This window comes from Anas acuta, chromosome 19 (genome assembly GCF_963932015.1).
Source record: "Anas acuta chromosome 19, bAnaAcu1.1, whole genome shotgun sequence".
NCBI classification, from domain to species: Eukaryota; Metazoa; Chordata; class Aves; order Anseriformes; family Anatidae; genus Anas; species Anas acuta.
The window spans coordinates 9,282,096-9,297,571 of NC_088997.1; the positions used below are offsets into that span (position 1 = coordinate 9,282,096).

General features: G+C 46.2%; 2 long non-coding RNA genes across 2 annotated transcripts in view; both read left to right on the plus strand.

Moving 5' to 3' along the window:
- The window catches only part of LOC137842202 (uncharacterized), a 131,074-nt gene that overhangs the window by 78,822 nt on the left and 36,776 nt on the right, over positions 1-15,476 (plus strand). The window lies entirely within an intron of this gene.
- On the plus strand, positions 5,291-10,744 carry LOC137842279 (uncharacterized). Its single transcript, XR_011088996.1, has 2 exons — positions 5,291-6,082; positions 6,788-10,744. It is a non-coding gene; the product is annotated as an uncharacterized lncRNA (long non-coding RNA).

Sequence of the window (15,476 nt, forward strand, 5' to 3'; positions counted from 1 at the left end):
CAAAAAAAAAAAGAAAAAAAAAGCATTTGCAAAAGGTACAAAACATCCTAAGGCTGCTGGTTGTTAAACTTCAAGTGCTGTGCCTTGCCCAGAGGTCTGCAGAGCTTGTGTGTGTGTGCGCCTTGCCTTCTGGTCCGATCAGCTGCAAACAGGCTGAGGAACGAAGCCGGACATTTCTGTCCGCATGGATCAAATAGCAGCGGTTGTGACTGCAAATTAATAAAAGAGGGGGGAAAGTAAGAACATAAAAGGCTGCTTTTCCAGCGCTGGCTGCCAGAATCTTTCGAGAGGCCAAAGGTGGGTCAGGCAGGGCAGCAGCAGGGTCAGGATAAATCCTCCTGGGACGTCTCTGCTCCCATCCGCTTACAAATTCATGTGACGGCTGCACCGGGGGAACGCTGAGAACCCCGAGAAGATACCACACGGTGGCCCATTTATTTATTTATTTCCCCAAACTCCGGAGACACTTTAAAAGGATTTCCTAATGTGGCTGGAATCATTTCCACAGGCAGCCAGCTCCAACTTCATTTTCAAGGGTAATCTCCTTTCGAGAGATGGCAGAGGGATTATTTTAGAGCGGTGTAATAAGCATGCAGCAAAGAGACTGTGTTTGTTGCCAGTCCTGTGCAGCAGCCTGCACAGCCAGGGCGGGCTGGGCTCCTTGGTTGTCCCTGCAGAGAAACCAGGACTGAGAGCGTCAAAGAGGCTGACGACAGTCTTTGGGGAAGGACGACTTTTCTTTCTGCAGCAGAAATAACCCACTCCAGTTCTTCAGGTCTTTGCTCTTTGAAGAGGAAAGCCAGGACAGCGCAGGAGCATCCCTCAGTCCCGTAGTTTCAGTGGAAAATCCTTGGTGCCTTCACTGCAGAGGGTCCTCCAACCCCAGCCACCATTCCACCACGTGTATGATCTGATCCAGCCACAGGAGGGGGACAAAGATGCACTTGGTGAGAAAGTTTTGTCGTGTGGAAGATTTAATTTAGCCACCGACCACAAGCCAGGGGGACTTCTCCCCTGTCGGCAGCCGCAGACCCTGTGCCTGTCGGTCCTGCGTGGTTCAGTCTTGCTGTGCATAGGGTAGGGCCCATGGTGTCTTGTTTAACAAAGGTCTTGGGATAATCGTGTCTCTGGCACAAGGTGAGCAGTAGCACCTAACATCCCACCAGCACTGACCAGTCTGGGGCGATGCCTACGAGCAGGGCTCTGCTGGGAGGCAGCGAGTGCTGCCCAGCCCATAATGCCATCACTGGAAGATGCCCCAACCTGCACGATGCACACCCTGCCCACGGACACACAGCAAGGCCAGCGGGCACGGCAGCGCTGGCTGCAGCAAAGGCAGCCTCCTGCAGGGCTGCAGGCAGAGCAGCAGGCAGCGGGGCTGGGATGGAGCGAGCTCAGCAGTAGGGAAAGCAGGTGGCCGAGCAGCAGGGAGGGATACTTGCCAACCACGCACATCACTAGGATCCTGAAAGGAAACAATTTGTTTAACTAGTTTGCCAGATAATATCTATATTATGAATGCACCAAACATTGCTTATTCCTCCTCGCTGGAGGGTTCTTGCTTCCAGGATGAGCATGTTGTTTTCTCCAGTTTATGGCTAAGGGAAGATTGGGCAGAGTGGCTGAAGCCCCAGCGGCTGCTTTGCAAGGAGCAAGTGGGTCTTTGCTGTGAGCGTCAGCAAAGGGGGGGTGGTTCTGCACCCCCATTAATCACCCCACTTTTCTGTGGGGCCAAGTCTGCTCAGGGTGTCCACGAGCCTTTATTTATTTCCCCACACCTCTAAGTTTGTACCTGTTTGTACCCATTCAGGGTGCACGGCAAACACCTGGGGAAGTGCTGCCTCCCAGCATGTCCTCCACGGCCACCTCTTGAGCCTGTTGCTTCTCCAAAAGTCCTCCAGGGTGGGTTTTCAGGTTGCCCTGAGGCCAGCTTTTCAAAGGAGACCAAGTTCAGTTCAGGGTGCTAAATTACAGCTAAAAAGAAATTGTGCAGAATGGAGCAGAGGATGATTTGCCAGAGTGAGGTTGTGCTTTTGACAAAAATCAACAAAATGGAAGAATGCTTTACATTTGTTTAATAAGATGCAAGGTCTTTTTTTTCTGGGAAAGTGAGTACTTCCTATGAAGAATGTAGCTTTGTCAGGCATTGTGTTGTCTGTGGGGAGGAACACAGCTTTTCAGAAGTGAAAATGGGATGTAAGGCCCCATGGAGGAAATGTATCTGTAGGGACAGGCAATAGCACAAGAATTTAACTTCAGCTTGGGAGTTTTATGAACTGCACAAACAAACCTAGGAGTCAAGAATTGCCCTCCCCATCTTCGTTTGCCATGTCTCCCCCATACCTGTACCAAAATTGCTGTTTTCTCGTCTTGAGCTATTCAATGCAGGTCGTGCCCATGCTCTAACACAGACCAGCGTGTGTCAGGCTGTCTGAGCTGAGCTGTCAGGGGGCACAAACATCGATGGGATGGCAGGGAAGGGGGCCAGTGGGTGTGCAGAGGTGTGCGGGTGCTGCAGGGCTGTGGTACTTCTGTATTAAACCCTCGCGTTGCGGTAACTGAGCATCTGCACTCCAAATCCCTTACAAAACCAGAAAGTGAACTGTCCAAAACTAGATCGTGTTCAAGCTGCAACGCATTTCTGTGGTTTTCCTGAAGTGACAGGGTTTAAAAGGAAAATGGATGAGGAGATGGATGTGACGCGTGACTGACAAGGGCATTAGTGTGACTGCAGACAAGAATTCACAGCAGCATCAGACAAACACAATGGAAGCGTATTTACGGATCTACACGGACTTAACTGGTCACCAAAACAATTTCCTTTTCTGTTCCCCAGAGGAAAAAATGAAGCTAGGAAGTATAATAAAAACTGAAACTTCAGTGCTGCCTCTTGCTGGCTTCCTGGAGTTTGAAGAACTGTGAGTGCACCTGAGCACGGACAGTGCCAGGCAAGTGCACCGCTGATGCTGTTTGCAGGAGCAGAGGGGCTGTTCCTGCTCTGCAAATGCGTTTGGGACAGGCGACGTGCAGGCGGGCAGGAAGGGAGGGCAGGGAGAGGAGCTGGAGGGTTTGCAAGTGGCATAGCCAGGCATGCAGCTTCCCTCTCCTCCCAGTTGCCTTTTCCCTTCATTACTGCAGAGATATTTTCCTCTAGTGCTTCAGCTTCACTTAACTAGCTCTTTGATCAGTGTTTATAGTAATGGAGCTTGGTTTAAGCTCTAATATCCCTAAATGCTGTAAATATATATCTATAAACACTAAACAAAACATTCCCTATATAATAAGCAGAGACCAGAACTGTGAATTAGGGCCCCAGACAAGGCAGATGCACAGCAACAATTCTCAAGGACTTTGAAGTTAAAAGCCTTGCTGTGTAAATGTAAGAGCTTTTGTAAGTCAAACTAAAAGTCTCATTAAGGCGAAACTTCCATGATCAGAAACCTGACTGGTTCAGTGAGAGTCCCCAAGGACGGGAGTATTTAGCACACTTTCTAATTAAAAGCCGGGAGTTATGGTACAGCAGTTAAAATATGTTTTGTACTTGTCTTGGAAGCAGCCGATCTAGTCAGTAAGTTGTGTCTGCAGAGAGAGACTGCGAGGGCTCTGTGCAAACAGGACGGAGGCAAACCAAGCTGCAAACAGGCAGAAAGGGGAACCTGGAAGCCTCCTGTGGTTTTCTCTGTGTGCTGGGATGTTGCCAGCCTGGGTAAGCAAGCAGCATCAAGCCAAACCTGCTTTGGGTGCTGCAGAAAGCCACTCTTGTGGACATCTTCTGGATGTACCCTGTGCACTGTGAGGCGTTAGGAAGGGGCTGCCCCAGTGGCTGGGGAGCCAACTTCTGTCCATCGCCTTCCAGGGAGAATGCATTAATCAGAGCCAGAAATAGCCAAACACTTAACAAAAGTGTTTCTTTAGGGGGGCAGTACAGGGAGAGTGAGGAGGAGAAATAAGTTAAAAACAAAGTGCATTTCAATATTTATTCTGATAATTCAGTTCTCTTAAAAACTGCTTTTGTTTCAGATTTCCTGTTGTTTTTAAAAGCTAAGAAAAGGGTAAGAGCTCCAGGTAAAAAATGGTATTTTGCTTATAGCCAAAAAAAAAATCCAAATGCTATGTATTTTTTTAAAACTCGATTTTATAAAATATTTGTCCAATATTTCAGAAAGAACCCACACATTATTTCAGTTTGATACCAAATGGAAAGCTGTCCCCATTTTCCCACGTGCCAGCAAACTAAAACATCATTTATTTTATAGTTCAGTGTCAGGACTGGTGTCCTGGTTAAATTCCTGCTGAGAGCTCATCTGAATTCAAAAGCAAAACTCCTGCTGAGTTTAGTAGTCTAAATATTCTACTTTTTTAGGTTAAATATTCTACTTCGTGTCACTCTTTGCTGTTTGCTTTGGGCACAGTGGTCTAACTTCGTGCCCTAAGCTATTTTATTCTCTTTTCTTGGCTTCTTAACGCTCTCTGCATCCTGCTGGAGAGCAGCCCACGTGGCTGGGTGGAGAACCCATAGGTCGATGGAGGCTTTTGTCAGCTTAGAAATCTAGTAATCTGGGAGTGAAGCCTGCTTGTCTCACCTCAGTTGTGCAAGTGAGATGCATGTACTTGCGTCATGGTATGCAAACCGCTGCTCTGAAATGCTGCTCTGCCTTCCTGTCGTATCGCTGGGAAACACCTTGATAACCACCGTGTGTGCACGCAAAGGATCAGAGTTACGAAGGGCCTCCTTAGATCTCTTGAAAAGTAAATCCCCATTAATGCAGCTATATGGAAACAGGGCTGTCAGGAAAGATCTAGCCCAATTTTTGGTTGTGGGATGACTTGAAAAGCCTACCATGTTTCAAGAACACTGTGTTCAGAGCCAAATCCTGAAGCTCATGCTTCCCCAGCCTCCAGCTGCTGCTCAGTCAAACCTTGAGAAATAGGTCAATTGAAACTCATTTAGGTTTGGCAGGTGCGTGGCCTTGAGTGCATTGTCAGTGCACCCAGGATTACAAATATTCACACGTGCTTTGTTTTCGTTATGCTAATACAGCACCAGTTCTTGGAAATGGGAGGTTACATTTTTCATTAACCCTTAAATAAAGAACACCACACTCATTTGAAACATGGTATTTTTAGGAAAAACTTTATCCAAAGCAATGAGTACAACTAAGAAAAGAGAAGGGTGGGTGGAGGCAAAATTTCAGTATCTAGAAAACAAATGAGTTCAGCTGGCTTTAGCTGAACGGGCTAATTAAAAGCAAAAAGCAGGTGAGGCCTGGGGACAGCTTTTGGGTGAAGGGTGGGTGCCTAACTGGGATGTGGGTGAGCTGGGTTTGAGCACGGGGTGCTTGTTGCCTTCCCAGCTCAGTGCCCTGGGCTGTCCCTGCAGCCTTGAAGCTCCCCCAGCGCTCTGTATGGAATAATCAGGGCAAGCAGAATTATGCAAAAAATAGGTTTTCATTTTCCTTTAGCCCTAGCAGTATTATTATTTTTAATGAGTAGTTTATTCCTGATTATTAGTGCTCTGTTTTATTAGGCTGTGCTGCTATTTGTTTAAGGGATTGCCTTGTGATCTGTAAGGGAGAAGTGCATTGCCCTGAATCTGACTTCAGTTTACACTGGTGGGAGTCAAAAAAAAAATTTACTTTTTCTTTAGGCTTTTGGTGCAATTGGCACAAAGATTGATATTTGGAAACATAGACACTGCCTACATGGTATGAAAGGTGTTTCTGAGGTGTATTTCCCTTGAATTTGGCAGAAAGCAGCATTTTTATGCTGTCAGTTTGACTGGGTCTCTTAATGAACAGCTGTTCCTCACTGGCAGCAACCAGTTTCTTGTGGATTATTTCTGAAACAGCAAGAGACAGCAGCAATCCTTTCTGTTACCCTTGACTAAAGGCTGCCTGTCAAAATGTTTCTTTAGTCTCTCGTAGCTAGAATTAGGATATTTTTCCCAGCTCACGAGAAGTAGGTGATTTCAAAGGATTTCCCAGCCTGCTTCAGGTTTCCTCCCAAAATTCTGATTTGTGAATTTTGTGAACAAAGAAAAGAAATCTCTTTCAGGTCAGATCAACAGAAACCTTTCTTTCAGGTGAGCCTAAATGCTTTATCTTACCTTTGACATCCTTTAAACTGCTTCTTTTTTTTCCAGTGTGAAATGAAGACTATATTTTTAAAAGTTATTTCAAAGCAGAAAGTTAAAAGTCTGTAAGTTTCATTCTGAGAACGTGGAACTAAGATGCTTTGACGACTCTGAAACTCTTTGGGAAGTAACTGTAAGTGGAATATTTATCAGATGAGACCTTTCTAAGGGTAGTTTGGGTGAATGACAGGACCACAAGCAGCTTTAAATTAAATGTTTTGTATGGTAGAAATGTAAAAGGAATGCTATTTTGGGAAGTTCCCCTCTGTGAGAGCTGCTGCTGAAATCGGGAGCTTCAGATCCCTGCCATGTGGCAGTTGTTTTGATGTAGGTAACCCTGAATCAAGGTTTGGGACTGATGTCCTGTTTATTTTCCTGTTGTAAACTGTTGTGGCTTGCCATTTTCTCCTTCCACTCTGGGTATTTTTAATCCAGGAAGGAAGAAAATGGTGTCCGCAGGACTAGATGAAATTTAAACAATGGACATCTCTTTGGTTCCAGTTCTTACTGGCAGGAATAAGGAAGGAGAGGAAGGTGAGTGTGAACCAGAATGTTAGCAAAGCTTTCCAGGCATTTCTTGGGGCACATAGTGCTAAAAATCTGTTGCTCCCTGCTGAAGAAGATGCTTACACAGTATCTGTTTGCTGCTGCCAGGTGTTTATCAGCTGATATCCCCACCTGGGCAATGTTCCAGGAAGCATCAGTGCTGTTTGGAAGGTCGAGGTGCCCAGTGCTGGTTATCTGTTCTTTTTTCATCCCTGCCAAGCTCCTGAGTGTCTTCAGCAGCCAGAAACATTTTCAGTGCCTCCTCCTCAAGTCTCTCTGCTTCACTTTTCCTACGTATGCTCTACATCTGTCTAAGGCAGTTTTCTTTCTGCTAGTGTTTTCACAATATAGATGAAAACTCCAGCATAATTAAATAAACCAGTGCTGAACCCCCCCAAAGAACAATTATCTGTTCTGTGAAATACTCCCGGCAGAAATCTTGGAAAACTTACATGTAATTAGTACGTCGAGCCCTGCTGCAGAACTAAGTATAATGCATTAGGGCTTGTAGTGCTGACTTCTCTTAGACTCCAGTCGACCAGTGATAGCAAACCTGTGGGCAGCGTGCAGACTGACTGCATTTATACATTTGCACACGGTTAGTGTAATAATTTTTGAAGCTATTTGAAGTTTACGCTACCCCAGTCTCCATTATGCTTGCTAAGCTGTTCTCCCACTGTGCCCTCACCCTTTAAATGGCTTTTCTCTGGATTCTGTGCCTTGGGGGAAGGAATGGTCTTGGAGGTGAGAGCGCTGGGCCAGAACTTAGCAGAACTGGATTAATGGCACAGCTGGGCTGTAGGCTTCTGTGGATGAATCGCTTTGGCCCAGATCTTAGGAGGTGTCCAGGAGCCCAAAGTGACAGACAGGATTGTTCCAGGATACGTGTACATCCAGCCCTCGCTGATTGGGATTGCATTAGGTGCCTGAAGGCATCCTCTGTTGTCTGACCCAAGCTATGGTAAAGTCAACAGAAAGACAAAAGGAAATCGGTGTCTTTATATTAGGTGCTTATTGAACACGGAGCCATCTTATTTGTAAGCAAGGCTCAGGGGAGAGCTCAAAGCCCTCTGTAAAGCCTGGCAGCGTTAATGATGGAGGGTGCTGGGCTGGCAACTCTCTTGTACTTCCTAAAGGGAACAATTTGCCAAGAGGGGTCACAGCCCTAGAAGTTGTTAGTTCTGTAACAGCGGGTTGAGTTGTCTTTTTTGTTCTTCCAAATACTTCCAGTGCTTCCCCAATAGAGGGGGGGAAAAAAAAAAAACACAAACATATATGGACTAGAAAATCCTATAGCTCTGCTTCAGATCAGCTAATACGCCAGCTACCTGGGGGAAAAGGAATAGTTCTGCCAGGGAGTTCTCATACTAGATACATATTTGGAGTCCTTTTTATCATAAAAGAGGAAGAAGCCATGCTTAATTCACCACTGGAAAGTACCCAAGCGCTAGGATGAGAAAGGGGATGTCTGAAAACTGATGTAAAGCAGAATATTAACACCAGTCTGTGAGCACTACTTTATCTTGAAAGGACCTATAATAAATATTTTCAAAGGTATAAGATGATGTGCATCCACTGGGTATTAAAATCTGGAAGGGGACTAGTTTGAAGACGAGCTTTGTAAGGAAGATGCTCCTCAGGGACAGTGTTGTAGGTTTGGGATGTGCTTCTTGCCTTTCCTGCAGGTGCGAGCAGGGCTGACACAACTCTTCTGGACTACAAACTGGTGCAGGCTTGTTTCCTGTAATGTTGGATGGAAGTGGTGGAGCTGAAACAGGAGTGCAGGGATGGGGAGGGACCGCAGGGAAAGCTTCTCCCTGGGGCAGCCACGTCAATCTTTGCTATCACAATTTCTCACCACAGCCTGTAGGGGCACGGACAAACCACAAGACTTGCTGCTAGTCTCTCCTCCTGGGTGAGATCCTGGTTTGCATTGGGCTATCGAGGAGTTCTGCTGTCCCTTGGAGGATGGAGAGCTGTTCCCTTGTTTCTATGGGAACACCAGAGGGAAGGAGGATTTGGTACTGCAGGTTGTCTGAAGTCCTAACCCAGGTGGCTTGCAATGGCTACAACATCCAGCAGGAGCAAAAATGGCAATGGATTCATTGTTGGGATAGGGTTACAAGTCCTCTGCCAGACCTCTTAAATGGAACTGCCTGATAACACAGTCACACAACGGAGGCAACAGGCGGGTCTGGGCAGCCAGGTGCAGCTGCAGAGAAGGGAGAGCTCTCAGGAGGGCTCCACCTCTGCCTCCTGCCCTCTAACAGAGTGAGCCCAAGGTGAGACCTCCAGCACCCACCAGCGGGCAGTGACTGAGGTCACTGCGCTGGGGCTGCCAGTAGCCAGCTGGATGCCAACCCCTGCTATGATTCAGGAACAAAGCTGTGTGTGGACAAGGCCTTTTTGCACCGTTTCTGAGCACAAGATCCCTGGCCAGGCCTCTGCAGGAGCAGCTGAATTGTCTCCTGGGCTCTCTTTGGCCCTCCAATGCGTGAACGCGGAGTGGCAGTGAGGATCCAGCTCCCCTAACCTGCTAAAGCTGTGGATGAAAATGCACAGTGCTGCCCTTGAAGAAGTGGAATCAGAGGAGTCTGTGATAGGGGAGCGCAGCATGGATAAAAGAAGAATCTGAAGGACTTTGAACATGTGAGAGAATGTGAACAGGGGTGATCCCAGAAGAGAAATTCTTCAGGGAATCAGAAGGAAAATAGATGTTAGGGAGGCAGGAATGAAACTGTTTGAAGTCAGAGGGGGGAAGCTGGATCTTAGTTTTGATCAAGAAAAGGCTGAGAGGTGGCTGAGTAATCTCAAATCAAAGTACGGGGGAAATCAAACCTGAACATTAAACAATCCACAAATCTTTCCCTTGAAGAGATGAGATCCAAGGACCCAGAAAAGCGAGGTGAGAGGTTTCCTCAGATCCTTGCAGAGGGACAGCCTCCGCCTGGAGAAGGGGCCAAAATTCCCCCTGGTCTGACGGAGAGGGGGAGAGGGAAAGTGGTTGATGGGACCAAGAAAGTCTGCAAGCCTTGCAGGGCCAGCAGATTAGCACCGTAGCCCCACTAGAGCAGAAGGGAGATGTGCAGTAAATGTTTGGGGTTTTTTCCTTCCTTTTTTTTTTTTCTCCCTTTTATTTCCTATCAGGAATTGTGTTTTCTGTCCTAGAAGTGCCCAGATCTGGCACTATCTACGTGGTTGAACCCTTCTCTCAGGTGCTGCCCTGACTCGTGCTGGCTGTAAGCCACAGCTTCTCCAGTGAGCCTCCTGCTCAAGCTGTGTGAGTGCACGTGTGTGAGCCGCCCTGCCAAGCTGATGGGCCGGAGCTTCAGAATTAACAATGTTGACTCAGGCCTGAAGACTTTAAAAGAATTTCTATCAACAGATTTTAAAGATCTTAAAATATACAGCTCGAGTAGCCTTAGGTTTCTCAGGCAGCTGCCAAATCAAACTGAATAATAAAATAAAACTGAATAATAAAGTGATCACACAGTGTAAGATCAAGACGGGGCCGAGTCAGAAGCACCTCCAGTAATTACTGGATTGGGAGCAGCCTCCTGACAAGCCTTGAGTTTCTGCTGACATGCAAACCGAAAACAGCAACAAAACTTCCCCAAATGAAAACATCTCTTCCCTCCCGGCTCCACGTTTACTCTTTTTGCTCTGTTCTGTTGGCACGAGCTGGGTAGCAGAGGTGCCAGGTGGGGCAGGGAGCCCAGGAAGAGGAGATGCTGCTCAGGAGAGGTGGTGGCCAGGAGGAAAGGGATGTGGGTGACCGGGGCCAGGGGGAGTATGGGGACACCGGGGTGTCAAAGGAGGGTCCTGCAGAGGGTGATGCTGATGGAGGTGTGAACCTGACACAGACCAGCACCGATCCCTGCTGTTACTCTCATGCCCACACCTAGGAGGTCTGTCTCCTCTTCTCCTCTCCCTGGAGCTGCCACCACGAGTCTCAGCCACCAGCATCACCCGTGACAGGACGGGTTGCTGCCTGTGCCCACACTGCCCCAGCGTTCCCCACCCGGTCTGCACGGAGCCACAGCAGCTTCCAGCCTTCCTCTTCCCTTTATTGCTGGTTCTGTTGAAAAGCCAGCAAAAATCAATATTAAAAGCCTGGTGAGGGGTTTTACTAAAAAGATTAAATTGCCTTGAAATGCTCGTTCTTTATGATTTGTATTGCGGTAATGCTACAAAGCCCTAAAAGGCCCATATAGGAAACTAGAGTTTGCTTTAAAGCTACATATGTTTTGTTTGGGGACCTGGAGGTTTTTGATGAAAAGATTTCATTTTTTGATAAAAACATTCTGGTGAAAATGGAGCTATTGAGAAAGAAGAACCAATTTTTATTCCTTTTTGGTGACATTTTTCATGAGATAAAATGTAATTCCTGAGAATCTCTAACTCTGGTCCTTTTTCATTCTTTCTCTCTCGGCTCCTGGCATCTATTTCCCATTGTCCTTTCAGAGTGCCAGGGCAAATATATCTTTCTATTTTGGTATTGTCAAGAGGTAAGGCTGTAGGGAAAGGTAATATCTTTTCTTAGAGCAACTGATAGAACTGGAAAAAAATGGACTTATTTTTGGGTATAGAAGCCCTGTCTGCCTCTTTTGTTTATAAATTACCCTTCTGTTCTCCTGGAGACCTTCCTGTCTCTCCACTGAACTCTTTTAACTCTAGCATATACACTCAAAAAGGGTGCTCATCATTTATCTTTACTGCTCCTGCAATCTTCTCGTCACCTCTGCTTGCTTTCCTCCTTCAGCTACTTATTCTTCTCCACTTCGCAATCTTCTCAAGTGGCATCTGTAGCTTGTATTTTATTACTTTTGTGTGCGTCTTCCTAATCCTCCATTATTTGGGGCATATCCTTTGTTATCTGTGTTAGTCTTCTCTGTGCCCTGGGGACGTTTATCGCTAATTGGTTCACATAAATGGGGAGGTAAACATTCATTTCTCTTACAATACACATTTTACTTGCAGTGGTGCAACACACAGAGCTGTTATTCTTTCCTTCTTTCCTTTGTGGTGTAATGCCCAGCTGGTCAGAGCTGCCACACAATAAAGCACACCCCTGGCAAGGTCTGCAGTGCTCTGGGCAGCAGGTGTAGGATGAACATTGCTGCCTTTGAAACCCACTGACCTCGCTGGGAGATGTGGCAGGGCCTGCAGAAGTCAGGGCTGTCTGCAACGCCACCTCTCTGTGGGGAAACACCCCTGTAAACCCTCAGCTTAACAGGACGAGGGAGACTGTAGAGGGAAGAGGCAGGCAGTAGGTTCTGCTCACCACTTTTGTTGTCAGCCTGGATAGTGGAATAGGTAGTAAGTATGCTGCTTAAATTTACAGATGTCTCCAAGCTAGAGGGGACTGCAACAGGGTGAGAATTGAAATGAGTTCAACACATTGCAGAAGCGCTTTGGAAGAAACAAACAAGAGTTACAGGCAAGCATAAGGCAGGAAACTTGGGCTGGAATAATCAAGGTACAGAAGATGAGGACAGGGCAGCAGTTCTGCAGAAAGGAGCCGATGAGGAGAGAAAAGTGAAGTCTGGACCAGAAGTCCAGCAAGTCTCAGGGCCATGCTGGGGGAATAAAAGGCATAGAGAGGTAGGGCATCATGTAACAGGATCCTTTTACAGCAAAGTGGTGGAGGCTGGGTCTTGGAGAGGCTTTTTGTGGGTGAGCAGTGCCCAGGGTGAGGATGCTGAGGAAGAAGGTCTGCCCGGGCTGAGGCATGTGGAGATGATGGAGCTGTGGGGCAGGAGCTTGAGGCAGCGGCTCCCCAAGGTCCTGGAGCCCCTGGCCTTGTGGGCATCCATCTCACCCAGAGCTCTGTCAGGTCACTGCCCGGAGGCAGGGGCAGCTCAGCCTGCCCAAAATGTTGCCCTCAGATGTGTGTCAGTTTGTCTTGGTAGTGCACGAGCTGCCTGTAGGTAGGCCAGGGAAGGAGGCTTAATTTTTTTCACTTCACTAGACATTCTTGTGGTAAGAGGAGGATAGGAGTTTAACTATGCTGTTGGCCTTGAGGCTTTAGGTATCAAGGAGAGATTATTTCAGAGATCAAACTGAATGCTGATTCGAGGGAGTAGCTCATCCCTTTGGAGTGCTCCAGAAGGAAAAGGGAACATTGTCAGTTCAATCTACTGTGGAATTTATAGTATTAATGATCTGAAGAACACTTTAGGGATTTCTGTCAGATGTCTATTTTAATTTAAACTCTTGGGTGTTTAACTACCCAAAATATTGAGTTCTAGTCATTATAAAAACTAATAACTGGCTTATTTTGCTGCTAATTCAGAAACTGAGGTTAATTATCTATAGTGAAAGGATGTGGTACTAATCTAAAGTCTACCTGAATAAGACACTGTGGTTAATTGATTCCCCATGAAATGACAAAAGATTCCTTCAGAGTAAAGAGATGTTTAATATTCAGGGCTTTCTCAAAGGTACTAAGTTTTGCTTCTCATGAAAGGTTTTTTTGTTTGGCTTCATCAGCTCTACCCTACCCTTTTATTATTCTTATTGTCACTGTATCTTTATGAAAAGTACCATAGGGTGATTATATGTTTTCCAGGTGGAAGCCTGTCTGCTACGTCCCTTTGATTTGCAATAAACCTTGTCTACAACAAGAAGTTACCCCACCAAAGGAGATGGGAATTGCTGGATATCCAACCCACAGATGTGGGGTTGCACCTAGAATTTGGCACCTGTGTTTGGTGCACACAGATGGGTGCTTCAGCAGAGCTGCATGCTTGCAGGTGAGCATGGCCAGGATTTGGCCCTGCTAACTGTTCCAAAATCACGGGCACATTAGTCTCAGAGCTGAAATTCTTCTTTGTGCTCTGCCCTGTATTCTCTCTGCTCTGCCGTTCCCTTTCTTCAGGGCTCTGAATCTGCCCACTCTCCCACTAGTTTATTTAATAAAAATTACTTTCTGAGCCAACTGCAAGCAGCTAAAAAAATTAATTTAAACTTCCCCTAAAGTGTATTTGTCACTGTCCACTGCTGTAATTCATTACGTTGTATCCTAGCATACCCTGAACATGGCAGTGTCAGAAGTCTGATGATGTAGTGCAGTCTCCATGTATAATATATCATGAGAACAGTTTCAACTTGGGTGATATATTAAGCCAGCCTGGAAGGATTTTGAAAATAGACCTAAATTTCTAGATTTTTTTTTGTGTAGCTTTGAGTGGTTGAAGGCTTCACCCAAAGCATTTTACTGAATATCTAAATCATTTCTCCCTTGCCAGGCACATGTTGGAGTTAGGGATGTCAATTAACCTAGTGGGGCTTTGTGGCTGGCTGACCGAAGCCTACGTGTGCATCACGTCTGCTTACCGAGCTCATTCTGCAGTCCTGCCTTGACCTGGTTATGTTTAAAACAGCAAATATTAAATATGCTTGCAATCTAAAGCGAGCAACGTGCAGTTCAGCCGGGCTTGTGAGTGACGGGAATACAGATGTGGGTGTGATGAGCACGATTGTCTTCCGCTGCATGGGATCCAGCCCTCCCAGCAGAATGCTGTGCGGGGCAGAAAGCAGCAGCCTTTCCTGATGAAAATAACTTGTAAAGGATGGGCTGGGTGGTGTGGCTGGATGCAACTGGACCGAGAGGGCAGGAAAGGGAGAAAGAGCTGAGAACAAAAGCTGGAAAATGTAAACCGAGAGTAAATAAATAGGAGGGCAAAAACAGCAGGAAGAGGAAGGAAGAAGTGGGAAAGAAAATGGGAACAGCTATTAGGCTTTGCTTACAGGCAAGTAGCTTGTTATCAGGGCAGGACAGGACTTTCTCTTGGAATTGTTTTTCAGTGCAAATAAAAATAAATTTAGGAAAATAACACAAACATGAACAGAGGTTTTCTACCTCCTCTCCCTCCCACTTCACATCAAAATGCAACTTCTCCCCCTCTCTCTTTCCAAGTTTTCTGTTCTTTTTGACAAAAGCCACGTATTTTAACCAGATCTCCTTTTAAGAGGCTTGGGGTCTTACTGAGCTTGTAGGATGCTGTAAGGTGATCATGAAATGGATTTTGCACTCTTGTGCTGTGCCCCGTCAGTAGGGCACAGAAGCAATTCCTGCCCTTTTTGAAGTAACTACCTTCAGCTGTCAGCGCCGTGGCAGAGAAAAAAAATATCTGCATGTATGTGGGAGCTTTTTAAATGTTATCTAACAGTAGTAACCATTTAGCCCAACTCAATGTTCAAACTTAATTACCAGGAAAATGCTATACATTATGAAGATTTAAATCATTTAACAAGCCTTGTGCGAGTCTTAATGCTTTTTTATTACTGCCTTTTTCATATCCTTTTTATTTGATAGGACAAAAGCAATACTTAGCGTAGATTTCCAGGGCAGGGATCGCCTTGTGCTTTGCAGAAGGCACAGCAGACTGAAAAGTAGGAGAAAAAAGAAGTTTGCACTGTTCACTAAATCTGGGACAGGAATGACAGAGAGCCCCTTTGCAGCCAGGCTGTTTCCATATGAATTTTGGCAGGGTCCAGAGTAGGGAGGGTGCACCCAAGGAATTAGCCCCAGTGTGATTACTCCTGATGTGCAGTCAAGTTAGCAGCTCGTGGTGGTTTACTTTATAACATGGTGGTTTACATTTTGGCATCATGATGCATCCACACCTGAAGAAGAGTCTGTAAAGGGAAAGAAAGAAGAAATACTTTAGGCTGAAAGAGCAAACAGGACAGAGGTAAATGCCAGCCTAGTGCTTGTTCACCCCTCGTCTAAACTGCTCCCCTTACTAAGGCCACAGCTCGATGAAAAAGCAAATCCAGCGTTAGGACCTAA